This window comes from Macrotis lagotis, chromosome 1 (genome assembly GCF_037893015.1).
Source record: "Macrotis lagotis isolate mMagLag1 chromosome 1, bilby.v1.9.chrom.fasta, whole genome shotgun sequence".
Taxonomy (NCBI): domain Eukaryota; kingdom Metazoa; phylum Chordata; class Mammalia; order Peramelemorphia; family Peramelidae; genus Macrotis; species Macrotis lagotis.
This window is the reverse complement of record NC_133658.1, coordinates 557,324,343-557,340,343: the sequence shown is the minus strand read 5'-3', so window position 1 is coordinate 557,340,343 and position 16,001 is coordinate 557,324,343. Positions and strand designations below refer to the sequence as shown.

At 34.2% G+C, this 16,001-nt stretch overlaps 1 protein-coding gene and 1 pseudogene across 3 annotated transcripts in view; one reads left to right on the top strand and one right to left on the bottom strand.

The window, feature by feature from the left end:
* Positions 1-16,001, top strand: part of IFT57 (intraflagellar transport 57) — a 76,713-nt gene that overhangs the window by 38,402 nt on the left and 22,310 nt on the right. The gene's annotated exons all lie outside the window — the stretch shown is intronic.
* On the bottom strand, positions 1,880-2,579 carry LOC141507084 (large ribosomal subunit protein eL19-like; annotated as a pseudogene).

Here is a 16,001-nt window from a genome sequence, read left to right as displayed (position 1 = left end):
CCTTTGTTGAATTTGCCTCCTGGAATATTATATTACAAGCTTTCCTCTTCTTTATCATGTTAACTGCTAAATCTTGTCTGATCCTGTCTGTGGCTCCATGATATTTGAATTCTATCTTGCTGCTTGCTGTATTTTCTCCTTGACCAGAGAGCTCTGAAATTTGCCTATAATAGTTCTAAAAGTGTTCATTTTGAGATCTTTTAATTTTTGTTTTGCCTTTCTGGTTCTAAGATATCTGGGTGGTTTTCTTTTATAATTTCTTAAAATGTAGTGTCTAGTTTAATGTAGCAAAATATTCTTTTAAAAAAAAATTTAATTTACTTTTTTATTTATTTACGCATTACTAAAATAGTCTTATTGTAAGAGTAAACCTCCTCCCTCCCCCCACAAAACAAAAACCTCATGAGATATAAAGTGAGATAAAGAGAAAAAAAATGTACTTCAGTCTGTGTTTTGATACCAGCAACTCTGTCTCTGGGGTGATCACATTCTTTATCATATGTCCATCAGAGAAGTTACTTCCATATTTTTTCACAGTTGTTGTTGCTAATTGTAATTCCTTCCATCCATTCCTCCTCACTACCATCTATTATATTTTCTTTCTCCTTTCACTCTGTTCCTCTTCAAAAGTGTGCTGTGGGGCAGCTGAATGGCACAACAGAACATCAAACATAGGACAAGGAGGCCTCAAGCCTACATTCCACTCTAGAGACCCAGTAACCATCCAGCCACATGGTCTCGGACAGGCCATTCAATCCCACCACCTTGCAAAAGGTTAAAAAAAATAGGTTGTATTTGACTACCCTCTCCATGATCTACCCTCTCCTCTATCAGCTACATCTTCCCTCCCCTCCCCGTCCCCTTTCTCCCACACCCTTTTCCTCCTTTTTCTTCTAGATTTCTATACCCTATTAAGAATGTATATTGTTTCCTCTCTGAGCCATTTCTGATGAGAATGTAGGCTCACTCATTTTCCCTCACCTTCCCCACTTCTACAACATTGCAAAAATTTTTTCTGGACTCTTTTACATGAAATATCTTAGCCCATTCTACCTCTCCTTTCCCTTTCTCTTAGTGCATTTCCTTTTCAACCACTGACTCCATTTTTACAATATATTACACCTTCAAATTCAGCTCCCTCCTGTACCTTGTCTCTATAAGCTCATTCTTACAGCTCTAATAAATGAGAAGGTTCATATGAGTATTATCAGTATCATCTTCCTATTTAGGAATATATGCAGTTCAATATCATTAAATCCGTCATAATTTACCCTTCTCATCTACGCTCTCTATGTATCACCTGAGTCCTGTACTTGAAGATCAAACTTTCTGTTCAGCTCTAGCTGTTTCAATAGGAACATTTGAATTCCTCTTTTTCTGTTTCATTGAAAGTTCATCTTTTCCCCTTGAAGAATATGTTTAGTTTTGCTGGGTAGCTGATTCTCAGTTACATTCCAGGCCCTCTTGCCTTCCGGAATATTAAATTCCAAGCCCTATGTACCCTTAATGTGAATGCTGCTAAATCCTGTGTAATCCTGACTATAACTTCATGGTATTTGAATTATTTCCTTCTGACTTGCTTGTTATATTTTCTCTTTGACTTGGGAGTTCCAGAATTTACTATAATAATCCTGGGGATTATCTTTTTTGGATCTCTTTCAAGAGATTGGTGGATTCTCTCAATTTCTATTTTACCCTCTGCTTCTAGGATATCAGCAATTTTCTTGTAGAAATTATTTTAAAATGAAATCAAGACTCTTTCCTGATCATGACTTTAAGGTAGCCCAACAATTTTAAAATTATCTCTTCTGGATCTGTTTTCCAGATCAGTTTCTGGTTGTTTTTTGTTTGTTTGTTTGTTTGTTTTTTTAAGGATGGGACATCCAAGACAGCCTGTCAAGTTTTATTTTATGAGCCAAATAGAAAGGTACTATGTACAGAGGGGACAGGGGAGAATCATTTCTTAGTCTCTTCCTCCTTGGACAAAGTCTTGATAATCTCCTCTTTCTTAGCCTGCAAACACTCTTCCCGATGCTTTCATGCTTCTTTGGTCTTGGACCGGTGAGCTTCAGCCTGGTCAGCCAAGAACTTCTTCTGGGCCTTGTCTGTCTTCAGTTTATGAATGTGCTCCATGAGGATCCACTTATTCTTGAACACATTTCCCTTCACCCTCAAATAAAGGCTGTGGTACATATGGTGGTCAATCTTTTTGGATTCACAGTATCTTCAGAGTAGACATTGCAGAATCCTCATTTGCCTCATCCAAGTCACCTTCTCAGGCATACGAGCACTGGCAGTACCCTTTCTCTTACCAATGCCCATGTGCTTGCCCTTCCTCTGAGCCAGAGTATTTTTTCAGCATCTGGCTTGAGAATGCACAGTAACAAGCTTATAGATGATCAGCCCATCCTTAATCAGTTTTGGATCTGCTGACGGGAATTGGCGTTGGCAATTTCATTGGTCTCATTGGGGTCAAGCCATACCTTCTTCTTTCCACATCGAAGGACACTAGAGGCAAGTTTCTTCTGAAGCCTGAGCATACTCATGGCTGCAGCCACAGTGTGGAAAAGAAAAGGAGAGAGAGAGAACATCAGTTGTTTTTTCAATGAGATATTTTACATTTTCTTCTAGTTTTTCATTCTTTTGGCATTATTTTATTGTTTGTGATTCCTTGCAAAGTCATTGGCTTCCTTTAGCTCCATCCTACATTTTAAGAAATTATTTTCTTCAGAGAGCTTTCTTATCTCCTTTTCCATCTGTCCAGTTCTGCTTTTTAAGGTATTCTTCTCCTCAATAACTTTTTGGTCTGCTTTTTTCCATTTGACCTAAACTGGTTTTTAACATGTTGCTTTCTTCAGCATTTTTTTAATCTCCTTGACTAAGCTGCTGACTTGGTTTTCATGTTTTTTCCTGCATCTCTCTCATTTCTTTCCCCAATTTTTCCTCTACCTCCCTTTCTTGATTTTCAAAATCTCTTTTGAGCTCTCTGAGTCCAACTCCTATTTCTCTTGGAAGCTTTAGATGTAGAAACTTGGACTTTTTCATCTTCTGAGTATTTTGATCCTCCATGGGACCAAAGTAATTGTCTATGCCAGCTTCCTTTCTCAAATGGAAAGCCAGTGTATATGCAAGCTACTCGGTCAAGTCTGTCAGATGAGAAAACTCCCCTCAGTGTAAAAGTCTCCATGATGCCTCTGCATGAGGCTATTTACTTAGGACAAAAAGGTCCCTTTCTACATAGAGCATACCCAAAATCTCTAGGGTCTCCCTGATAATCCCCTGGGTCCTTATTCCAAAGAGTACCTGAAATTCCCTCCACTTCAAGTTTACAATTTGAAGGATAAATAAAATGAAACTGCAAATACTCCCAAACAGTTCAAATAGACAAGGAGAAAAGAATGTCAGCTACTCATGGATTTAGGTGCAAGCATTCTTAGCCTAAGAAGTGGTAGGCCTTTTGCACTCACAAAAGGTAAACAGTCTATTATACAATTTTAATGACCACACTTAACCCAAAGAAGCTATATGAGAACGTAACTCTGCTCTCCACTCTATAGACATGGAAGTTTATGGGTGTAGAACACTAAATATAATGTCAGCCTTTGGTTCATTTTGCTGTACCATGTTTTTCTTCTCTCTCTCTTTTCCCCCCCATTATTAAAAGGGATGATTCTGGGAAGAGAATGAGGAAGAAAAAATTGGGAAATATGATGTGTAAACAAAAGATAAAAAATAATTTTAAGTGTTAAAATGACATAAAATTTCAAAAATGTTTCTCTCTTATACATTAATGCTAGTACATAATATATTTTATGTATGTGTAAATTTCAAAGAAATGCAATAAAACCAGTTTAGAATCAAACCACATTGCAGATTGAAAATATCGGCATGATGCCTATAATTTCAGGTGATAGCTGAAGGACAATATTCACCTAGAAGATGGACTGTTTTTAAAAATTTTGTAAATTTTAAAAATTAAATTATTCTACTCCTACACTGCCCCCTCCTTGTTGAAGTGATTACTAACTTAAATAGCTGTGAAAATAGGTTTGCAGAGTAAAATGATAATACATCTTAAGATTATTTGGAACCTTATTTTTCATTAATTCTGAATCTCTAAATATTTGATAAAGTTTCTTGAATGCTAGTCATTTTGTGCTCCCTTTTTCTAGGCTTAATGATAAAACTAACTTTCATTTTATTTCATGCACTGAAGCAAGGGAAAATAGTTGCTTAAAATAAATAAACTTTTTAGCATTTATTTGGATAGTGATATTTCTAGATAAGAGTTGGGGCTCTAATAAGAGATAGAGGAACATTAATATTTTGATACCCTACTGCTACTCTTTGGAAATAATGAGTAATAGAAAATGTGAGGTAACTTTCTGTGAATGCTTGCATGACACTTCATTTATGCAGAAATTATTTCTAACATTATAAATTATAATGATTTAAAATAGGATATTTGATGCATTGAACAAATGTTCTAACATGCTTTAATGCCCAATGGATATGAGAATTAAAATTTTTGATTAATGACTTAGTTTTTTTTTCCAAATTGTAATTAAATATTTCCTCCTTTGTTATTTCAAAAGATGGTTGGCTACCTCCTTCATTCCACCAAAACTGTTTCATAATTATGTAAATTATGTAAGGTTTGCTACAGTGAATTTAGATATGGAGACTCTTACCAAAAAGGTTTGGAAGTTTCTAATGATCTCCAACCTCTTTGCTGCATTTCTTCTATGTGACTCTCCTCTCTCTATCACTAATTAGCTTTGTAAAAAGCTTAGATAATTTAAAAAATGATCTTAATCTTGATCTTAATATTTGCAAAAGATTTTTTAGAAAGTATGAATTGTTAAAGAATGAGGCAATTAGAATCTCATTTGACCCTTAGTTTTGCATTAGTTTCCAAATAAAACCCAAAGGAAAAAAAATCCTTAGTGAAGTATCACTTATTGATCACAGATTGTAAAAGTTACATTAGAGATCATATAGTTTTACCACTAAAGATAATGGGATCATAAGTTTAAAGCTAGAAACAAGATTAAAAGTCATTTAATCACACACACCCCTATTTTACATTTATGTATGAAGAAATTGAGGTACAGAGAACTTGTCACATGTCTATAGGTACAGGGCGGCTAGGTGGCGTAGTGGATAAAGCACCGGCCTTGGAGTCAGAAGTACCTGGGTTCAAATCTGGTCTCAGTCACTTAATAATTACCTAGCTGTGTGGCCTTGGGCAAGCCACTTAACCCCATATGCCTTGCAAAAATCCTAAAAAAACACACACACAACACACACACAAAAACACGTCTATAGGTACAGAGGTGATGGCAGTACTGAGATGTGAACCCAGGTCTTCTGACTCTTTGGTACAGGACTTTTCACACTTTATCAAGTAAAGATTCTTTTGCAATTGGTGAAACTGAGGAAGCTGTTTGACAGTTAAGGATGCATAGCTAGTCAGTGACAGAACTAAGAACTGAAGTTTGACTCTAGAATTTTTTGGGGGGAAAATATTTTGTTGATAATCTTTTTTTTTAAAGACACTTTCACTTTCTTGGGACTCCTCAATTCACTACAGAGTGGAACATCAAAGTATATTCAGCACATTGGCCACATCTGAAAATTAATACCTCATTCTTGAATCTGTAATCTACCACTTCTCTGATGACAGGCAAGAGGCATGTTTCACTGTCAGTAGTCTGATGGTTTACTTCATTGATTTCTGACTCATAAAATGACTAGAAATTAACTGATGTGGCCTACAGAATAAGAAACTGAGACCTCCCCCCCCAGGCTAAAGTGACTTGGCTATGGTTATACTAGGAAGCCACAGAGCTGAGATTCAAAACTAGCTTCTGTGTTCAGATAGCCAGCATTCTTTCCAGTGCCCTAGTTCTCTGTCTTTCACTTGTAAAAAATGTTACGGCTCTGCCTAAAATGACTGCATAAAAGGTTATATATTTCAAAAGATTATAAGTAGAATAGCATTTTGATAAACTTGAAAGGCCATCAGAGTTGCTTTCTTATATAAAAGCCCATAAAAATGAAAGTCAATTTTGGCATTGAACAAATAACATACTATATTGTTTATATTTTTTATTAGTAATAATTTTTTGGTTTGGACTTGTGATCTCATTCATCAAGGGAATTTCCAATATAAAAATTTCCTCTATTGATGAGAAATTGTTAACTCTCCTTCCCTCTTCTCTTTAAAAAAAAAGGTTATTGCTGCCCTTTATTTTTATATCACCTTTCATTTTAGAATATATCCCTTCTTTGTCCCCTCCCCTTTTTTACTTTGTAGCAAAGTATTAAAAGAGGACAATGAAAAAACCTTAACAAAGTTTGACTGTTTTATTTAACCTCTGCATAGTAAGAAGTACATTTTCTCATTTCTTCTCCAGGGTCAGAATTCTTGGTTATTATTATTGTGTAGCATTTAATATAACTTATAGTCTTAGTGTTGTCTGGGACACTAACAGGTTAATTGACTTTCCTTTGGCTGCACAACTGCTTGGGAGCTGGCAATAGGAGAGTGGAAAGAGCATACTGACTTTGGAGTCAGAGGATCTGGGTTTAGATTCCACTTCTGATGTTCTGTAACCTGTGTGACCCTGGTAAAGTTAACCTCCCTTGTCATCTGACCCTCAATTTCCTTTTCTGTAAAATAGGGATATTTATTCTTCTGTTTACTCATTTCACATGACCCAGTCAACCTCAACTCAGTGACATACAAAGATGGCCATACCCTTGATATCTTATCAAAGCCTATACATATTCTAGTTCTAATTTTGTATACTGTGAAATCCTTTATTTGATAACAGTTTGTTGTCATTGTACCTTTTTCCTCTGCCTTAAAACCCTGATGCCTCCTTCATTCACACAATGACCACAGTTCCTCTTTTCCCAGACCATCACCCTTATTCTTGTTTTATTCTACTCTCTTCCTCGTTTTGATCCTTTGCTAAGCCAGGTCAGTTCTATACTATCCTTTTCTCTTGAATTTTTTGCGTCTTATTATATTGTTAATCTTGCCTTGTCAAGTCTTAGCCTTGTATCATTCTCACTGTCTGTTGCCTTAGCTTCTATACATATATGATTGAACTAAGCTGGAAAAAAATCACAAACCTTTGCTAACTAGCTCCACTACATATGTATGCTACTCACCTGGGCTCTCATTTGCTGTCCTTATACACATCACTAATTCACTCATTATCCAATTCATTATAACCATTCTTCCAAACCTTTTTATCCCTCATTCAATTAAAGCACTTTTTGTTTGTTTGTTTTAGTTTTTTTTGCAAGGCAAATGGGGTTCAATTAAAGCACTTTAAGGACAGAAACTGTCTTTTGCAATTCTTTTTATCCCCAGCTTTTAGCACTATGTCAGGCATATTATAAATAATTAATAAATGTTCATTGATCGACCTATCTCACTGTACTGTTCTTAGTAACCTGTTTTGGAAATTTTTAAAGATTATTTTATGAATGTGAATTGTTATCCTTTGAACATGCCCCTGAGACCTGGAAAGTTTCACATAGTGAAATATTGACCCAACTTAAATTAGAACAAGCTCCCTTTTACTAGGACTGTTGAGTTAATTACATCATATAAAATATAATTAAATAATTTATGTGATCGTTCAAGATATACTCCATAGCTCTTGGTGGGATTTTGAAGCCCCCAACTCTGCTGTTAACTAGCTCTGAGCTATATGAGCTTGGGCAATTCAGTTAGCATTAATTCTCAATTTCTTTGTATTAAATGACCTCCAAATTCCTCTTAGCACTGAAATTCTATTATATCAATGAGTATGACAATTTTGTTTGGCAGATTTGGCATTAAACCATTCCTTTCTGCCTATCAAGCTTCATGGTACTAGTGCACTCAGATGACCTTAAATGTCAACTCAGACACTTTGTGATTTGAGCTAGTCACTTAAATTTCCTGGATCTTACTTTCCCATCTGTAAAATGAGGGAGTTAGAATGGATAGCTTCCTTATTCCCTTCCAGTGATCTAAAAAAAAAAAACATTTTCTACTTGTCTCCTCCATAAACTGAACAAAAAGTGCTCTCATTTTTCAGTCCCACTCATCCAAACATAGGCAGACAGGAATCATTTGTAAGAAACAAAAAAAATTGCAAAACATTAGTGACATCTTGAAAAAACATTCCAAATTTTGTCAAAAAAAATATTTAACACCATACAGGTATTGAAGTGCAAATAAAAACCTTACTGAGTTTATTTTTTTTTTACCACTTTTCTTTTATGTGTATTCTTGTATCAATATCAGCAAAGCAGTGTGAGTTGTCTTAGTGTAGTGTGAGTTAGAATGAGTTGTCTTCCAGGATGTAAAACTAGCCTTTATTAAATAGGATTGGACATTATTCATTAAAATGAAATTCCTTCCTATAATTTGGACACTGGTGAGATAACATTTTTATCTCTGATAAGTTTATAAGTGCATAGACCTTCTGTTGAAAAATATCTACAATATTTGAGGAAAAATAAACTGCCAAATAAAAAATTCAGGACTGAGAATTATACCGCAACAAAGAAATGTAAATACAGGTGGCAGTAAGCTGGTCTCTGTGAGACTTCATGCAGGAGTAATAGCACCAATTACTGTCACAAATGTTTGTAATTGTATCTATTGCTTCCAGACAATAAATGTTATTTAATATAGTAGGGCCATAAATGTACATGGTGCTGTTGTTTAAACAAAATACAATTTTCAGCAAATTTATCCATGAAACACCTGCTATAATCAAAAGGAGGTGAACATTATCAAAATAAACTGCTTAAATTAACTAGACACATACTTTCGAACAGCATGGATGATTAGTCAACTGACAAACATGTGCTGTCTGAGAACACAGGAAAACGTTTAGTGATGGACTGCAAAATAGCTTTTGCAGGAAGCTTTTCTTGACACATATAAAAACAAAACTAAACAAAACAAGGAGTTTTTGAATGAAACTTCAATAGTGGAGTTAAAGTTGCTTCATCAAGGTCAAACCTTTTCCTTTGTAGAGTCTGTTCCATAGAAGCATTTCAGGATAGTGGGAAGGAATCCTATAATTAAGGTTATACATGTAAAAATACACATTGAAGGGGTGGAGAAAAATCCAGCCAGCCTTGAATAACTGGAAAACATTTTCAGTTGTTTTTGTTACAACCTCTCTGAATATCCAGGATACTCTGTGTTTAAAGATAACCCAATAATTCCTTCCAGAATATTTACTCTGATTTTGATGTTTCAAGTTTTGGAAGAATACAAAAAGGACTTTAAAAATAAAATAAGAGAGATCAAAGAAAAATTAGAAGGATTAAAAAAGAGCAATCCAAGAAAATTATGTAAAGAAATTCAATCATCTGGAAATAAGGAATTTTTTTTCTTAAACTTTTGATTTTCTGAGACCTAAAATTGGGTAAGGGGGAGCCAGTGAAGTTATAAGAGACTAAAAAATAAAACAAAATCATAAGAATAAAAAACAGAAAAAGAAATAAAAATTGTCAGACTACCTGAAAATTATGACAAAAAAAGAATCTTTATAAAATATTGAAAGAAATTATCAAGAAAAGTTCTAAAACAAGGAGGCAAAGTAGAAATAGGAAAAAATCCACCTTCACCATATGAATGAGATCCCAGAAGAAAAACTTACAGAAACATCATGGTCAAGTTTCAAAACTCCCAGATTAAAAAGAAAATATTAAGGGCAGCTAGGTGGTCTGAGTTCAAACCTTATCTGAGACTGGGGTGGGGGAACCTTTTTTCTGCCAAGGGCCACCTTGATCAAACATTTAATTAATACAACCTGAAAAAGCACCTAAATATATTGAATTTGAGTCTCACCTATGGTTGCCTTGGCAATGCCAGACCATTATAGCTGGAGAGTTTCCCCACCCTGACACTTAACTAGCTGTGTGACCCTAGGCAAATCACTTAACCCCTTACAAAAAAAGAAAGAAAGAAAGAAAGAAAGAAAGAAAGAGAAGAAATAAGGGGGAAAAAATTATCGTGGAGTTACTATAGGGATTTTACAAGACCTAGCAGCAGTTACAATGCTGAAGGGACCTAGGTCTTGAAACAGTCTGTTCTATAGAACAAAAAGCTAGGGAATATAACTAATGGTATCTTAGCCAGCAAATTTGAGTATAATCCTGAATGGAAAAAAGTTGACAGTTAATGAACTCAAAGACTTTTAGGTTTTTTGGACAAAACCTTTAGAACTTAAGGGAAAATTCCACATCCAGGAGAAGTATAGGGTAAACATTCAATCAATTATAAGGGACTCAAGTCAAATTATTTACTTCATGAATATGAAAATGAAAATATTAGCAATACCTTTATGATTGTCATCTTTATATGTGTAATTTGAAAGAGATGTAGATTGAGCTGAGTTATGATGGGGTTATTCTTAAAAATAAATCTGTATAGGGAGAGATAAAAAGGAGTAATTGTCTCATACAGATGAGACTTAAAAGGAAAAATTGATATCAAAGACAGTAATAGGAGGGTGGGTAATGCTGAAACTTTACTCTCATTGAGATTGTGTTAAAGGGGAAATCTATCCATTTGTCTGTCTGTCTATCTTATCTGTCAATCTATGTCTCCATCTACATAGAAGGGTATAAATATCTTCTAAATTCAGGGAAAAAATGAGGATGAGGGGATAAGTTGGGGGGGGGGATAAGGGAGGGACTAGATTAAATAACAGGAGGGCAAGGTAGCAGGAAGAAGTAAAAGCAGAGTAATGAAAAGAGATAGGATAAATAGGTTGAAAAGTATAGTGAAGAAAAATAGGAAGGAAGAAAATACAAAACTAGTAACTAGCTTAGAATGTCAATGAGATGAATTTACCCATATAATGGAAACATCAGATTAAATTTTTGAATTCAACATAATCTTGCTTTTGGGGAAACATAAAAATGAGAAACACATGCAAAGATAAAAACGAAGGGCAGGAGAAGAACTCGGCATGTTTTTAAAAAAAAGGAAGGGTAGTAATCTCAGACAAAGTTAAAACAGTTAATCAAAAGTGAAAAATGATATACACTGTATGTCAGCAAATATAATTTAGACCACTTAAAATACCCGGATGGTATAAAATGATGTTTGTCCTTCATTCTTGAAAAAGGCCATGGCATCAGGGAGATGATGCTAGAACAAGCAAGTGAACTGGATTTGATTGAGGGAGAGCTGTGCTAAGTCACTAGCTTCACTTTCTCCTCCAGAGTCATCTGGGGCCAGTGGCAAGATATGAATCAAGACAATTAGAGATGACCTTGAATGTGAGGCAGTCAGGGTTAAGTTACTTATCCAAGATCACACAGCTAGTAAGTGTCAAGTGTTTGAGAACAGATTTGATCAGATGGTATAAAATACCTAAGCATATACTTGCCAAAACAGGAATATATGGACATAAACATAAAACTTTTTATACAGATCAACTCAGATCTAAATAATTGAAGTAATATTTATTGTTCATGGGTAAATGAAAATAAGATTTTTAAATGACCTTTTTATCTAACCTAGTATTCAATGTCATCCCAGTTAAATTACTAAAAGATTATTTTACTGAATTAAAAAAATAACAGAAGACATTTGGAAGAACAAAAAGTTAGGAACTTCAAAGAAACCAGGGGGGAAAGATGTAAAAGAAATAGATACAGTGGTATCAGACTTTAAATTATATAAAGTAAGAGCATTGTTGAAGTGTAAAAAGGATTAATTTTGATTATTTTACATTAAAATTTTCTTGTATGAATAAAACCTATGCAGCCATGAACAAAAGGAATGCAGTAAATTGTGGGGAAATTTTTCATAAACATTCTCTCAGATAGGATGTAACAGATAGGATACTGTAGTGAAGGAAATGATGAGCTGGTTGATTTAGAAGAAAAACATGGAAAAACTTGAATTTATGAAGGAATATGCTATCTTCCTTCAAAGAAATAGATAGGAGGAAATAATTATTGTAAATGTTTGTGTGTGTGTGTGTATACATATATATATATATATATACATACATATATGTGTGTGTATTTATAGCTGTCTGGGTATATACACACATATATGTATATATATGTGTATGTATATATATATATATATATGTATCCTTGCTTAATCGTAGCCTGGGGGAGGAGGGAGAGGAAAAAAAAGAAAAAAGTGCACAGCAAAGAATAAAAGAAAACCTAGAAGGAAGTAAAGAAAAACTGAGCAGCTTTGAAAACAATGTGTAATATTTATTATGAATTTTTCCTAACAAGAGCTTTTTAGTTTTTTATAACATTGCCCTATCTCTCGAAACCATTGGGGGGGAAAAGTGTGTGACTCTAGAAAGAGATATGGGAATCAGGATATATGCATAGAATGTCTTCATCAAAAAAAAAAGTCCCTTCCTTGGTAACAGGTGGCATTGAACAAAGATAGCAAACTCACAGCCTACATTAGAAACAAAAATTGAGTATAAAAGCATTTTTATTTTGCAACTAGGAGTCTCTAGCTTCATATTAATTATAGACAACATTGACAGTGACTTTTGATATCACATATCTCCTCTGTATATACCCTTTATCCCATTATCTTGCTTCTCTCTATATAAATTTTAAAAATTCAGAAAACAGGAACTACCTTTGAAAAAAGAAATACTTCAACTAATTCAATATCTCTTTCAACCTTCCTGTTTGGCTTGCTCAGGTGCTGCTTTTTGCAATTTTTGAAAACATCTAAAGAAAAATCATGCATACAAGTTTCAGGGGTGAACAGCAAATGTTTAGTACTATTGGCAAAAAGAAAAAAAGGTCAGATTTTAAAATTGAGAAAAGTTACATTTAATCATTGTCTTATAATGTGATCTTTGTCTTATAATGTGATTGATATAATTTTTCATTACTTAAATAATTTATTTATAGGAGATAGATCTTTAATTGAATGATGTCAACAGAAATTCCTGGCAGTAATGAATGTGAAATCTTCTTTTATTAAAGGAAAGAAACAGAAACAGACTGCTTGTACAAAGAGAAAATAGATGCCATTATTTTCTCTGGAAAGGAGCCTGAGGAGTAGGGAAAGGTTGATGTCTTATATATACACAATAAGCATGTAATTAGCACCTATTGAGTAAATGAATGATCTTAGAAATAAAAGAATAATAGCCTTGTCCCAGAAATATTTACTCCAGCCAAACGGAGATATGCTCTCATCTTGTGGTTATATAATAACTTGAATCAAAGGAATGGTACAGCTGAAAGAACAGTGGATTTGACTTCAGAACTAAAGCTCAGATCTTTGTTCTGCTTCTTATGATCCTGGACAAATCATTTAACCACTCTGTGCCTTGGTTTCCTCAGTTAAAAAAAAATACAGTTGAACAAGATGACCTCCAAGAATTTTACTTAGAGGAAAGGGGGTAGGAGAGAGAGGGCCATGGGAAACAGACCAGTAAGGAAATAAAAAGTTTTGACCTAGCAAGATAGACATCACAGAATGCTTTTTACTTAAAAGGTTACACAATGATAACAGTGGAAAAAATTGGAGTCCAACTGGAGTCACAAGACTTAGTCTCTGCCACTGAGTCCTGTCTTAGACAAGTCAGTTAACTTTTCTGACCTTTATTTTCCTCACCTATGAAATGGGTAGAGCAATATTTACTTTGTCTAGGGTGGTTGTGAAAAATAAAATACGATGTGTCCAGAATTTTTTGTACTCCCAAAGTGCTATGAAAATGAGCTATGATTCATAGTAAAGAAAAAAAAAACAGGCCCTCACTTAAAAGCCTGTTTAACTCTTTAATGCATACCATTCTTACCAACTTGCTCAGCTGGTTTGCAAAATCAAAAGTATATATTGTTAACGGCAGTAAGTGTTAAAGTCCACCAATAAAGGAAATATAAACACAGCTTCAAAAGAACTTAAAAAGCACCTATGTGAGACCATTTAGTGAAAAGATAAACATCCCTTTACCCTTCAGTAAACCTTTAAGTTATTGTATTATTTCTGTGGACAGTAATTGAAGTTCATAATCACGAACTTAACAAGCAGGAAAAAGATTATTCAAGAAGATGGAAATAGGTGATACAATTCAGAAAGCTTTCTATCACAAATGTTTAAATTAAACGTTTGGCAGTCAAAAAAATAAGCTTCAGTGATTTGACTTTTTACAGTTAATTCATTCTCTAGTAGAAGATACCAGATATATGAAATGGAACATTTAGTAGACAGATTTCAGAATTCATTAAGCATCCACCTACACACTAGGCTTTATGCAATGAAACTTAAAGAAATATGGTCCTTTCCTCTTGGGAGCTTGCATGTAAACAATTGTAATGCCTTTGACAAATATAAAGGATATAGTAACCACATACATTTGTGTGTGTGTGTGTGTGTATGTGCTGATGTAGCATGGTATTATGTTTTGGACACTGGAAAAACTGGTCTCAAATCCTACTTCAGATACTTGATTTGAATGACATTGGGCAAATCACTTAATTCAATGCCTCAGTTTCCTCATCTGTAAAATAAGAATGTTATACTAGATGACTTCTAAAATTTCTACTAGCTCTAAACCTGTGATCCTATGTTGGCCTGTGAATTACTTGGGACAAGCACATTACATTTTTAAAAAATTATGTAATATGTTCATTTTTTTTCTCTGATCATTTTATACGAACTGGCACTGAATTCATATGTTTTTACATATTATTTTCAGTGGAATTCAAATCAGGAAAGTTCCCAGGACACTCAAGCATGTTTGTCTTCCATTTCTTGAATGAATTTCTCAATCTTTAATGACTTGTGGCATGTTGCAAGTCATATTGTAGAATTCTGTTTTGATTTGGGAATTTCCTTCTGCCTCTAACAATATATTTATCAGAATGCCTCATTCACACCATGGGAACAAGATTTCCATACCCATTCACCATTAAAAAAAATTCCCCAAACAAATTTTGACTCTATTTTTTATAGTCTGATGACAGTGCTCAGGTCCTACAGGCTTACCTGGTGGTCTTACAATTGTTTTCATATAACCTTAAATGAAAAAGTGAGTTTTAATTATAAAATATGCCTTTTCCCAAACTTCAATACTAGAATCTTTATATTGTGTTACCATTGACAAATGTTTAACTTTTTTTTTTTAATTTAAGGCAACAGGGATTAAGTGACTTGCCCAAAGTCACACAGCTAGGCAATTATTCATTGTCTGAGGTCAGATTTGAACTCAGGTCGGTCCTCCTGACTCCAGGGCTGGTACTCTATCCACTGTGCCACCTAGCTGCCCCTCTTCTTAACTTTTAAAAACTGTTTTCACTGCTCCTCCAAATCTAAGAAACCTAATCCTCACTGTAAGGAATCAGTAACAATTTTTCCAACTGACAGATCCCCTTTTAAGGTCTCTTTTTTACTTTTTAAGGATTAATTAAGCTGATTCACATCAGTAGTTTTTTCAGGTCTTAAAGAAATTCCCCCCCCCTTCCATTTATGACAGTTTCCTTTGCACTTCATCACAACTGATCCAATATCAGCAACTTTAGTAATTCTTGTTAACACTTGACTTCCATCACCATGACTAGTTGCTTCAATATCTCTTTTGTCTTTGTGTTCTTTAAGAGCTACAACTTGTGCGTTTCCCTGAAATACTATCCATTGTTTAAAAACCATAGAATAAAAAAAAAGAACAATGAGATATGTATATGACATGAAATCTAGCATTCAACTGACAGAGAGGTAAATAAAAGGAAAAATTCAGCTCATTCTGGTTTCGTATGTACCAGATCACAAGTTCTAGTTCTAATGTCAATAGAGGCTGAATGAAACTGTTAAAAATGAAGCCTTCACAAAAATTATAGCTTGTCCCAAGTAATTTGAATACCATGTATTTACATTATGCTTTTCAATATTTACATTAAAATTTGATGTATAATTTTGAGTTCCTCATTTTACAATTAAGAAAACTGAGGCATTGAGATATGGTAGTACT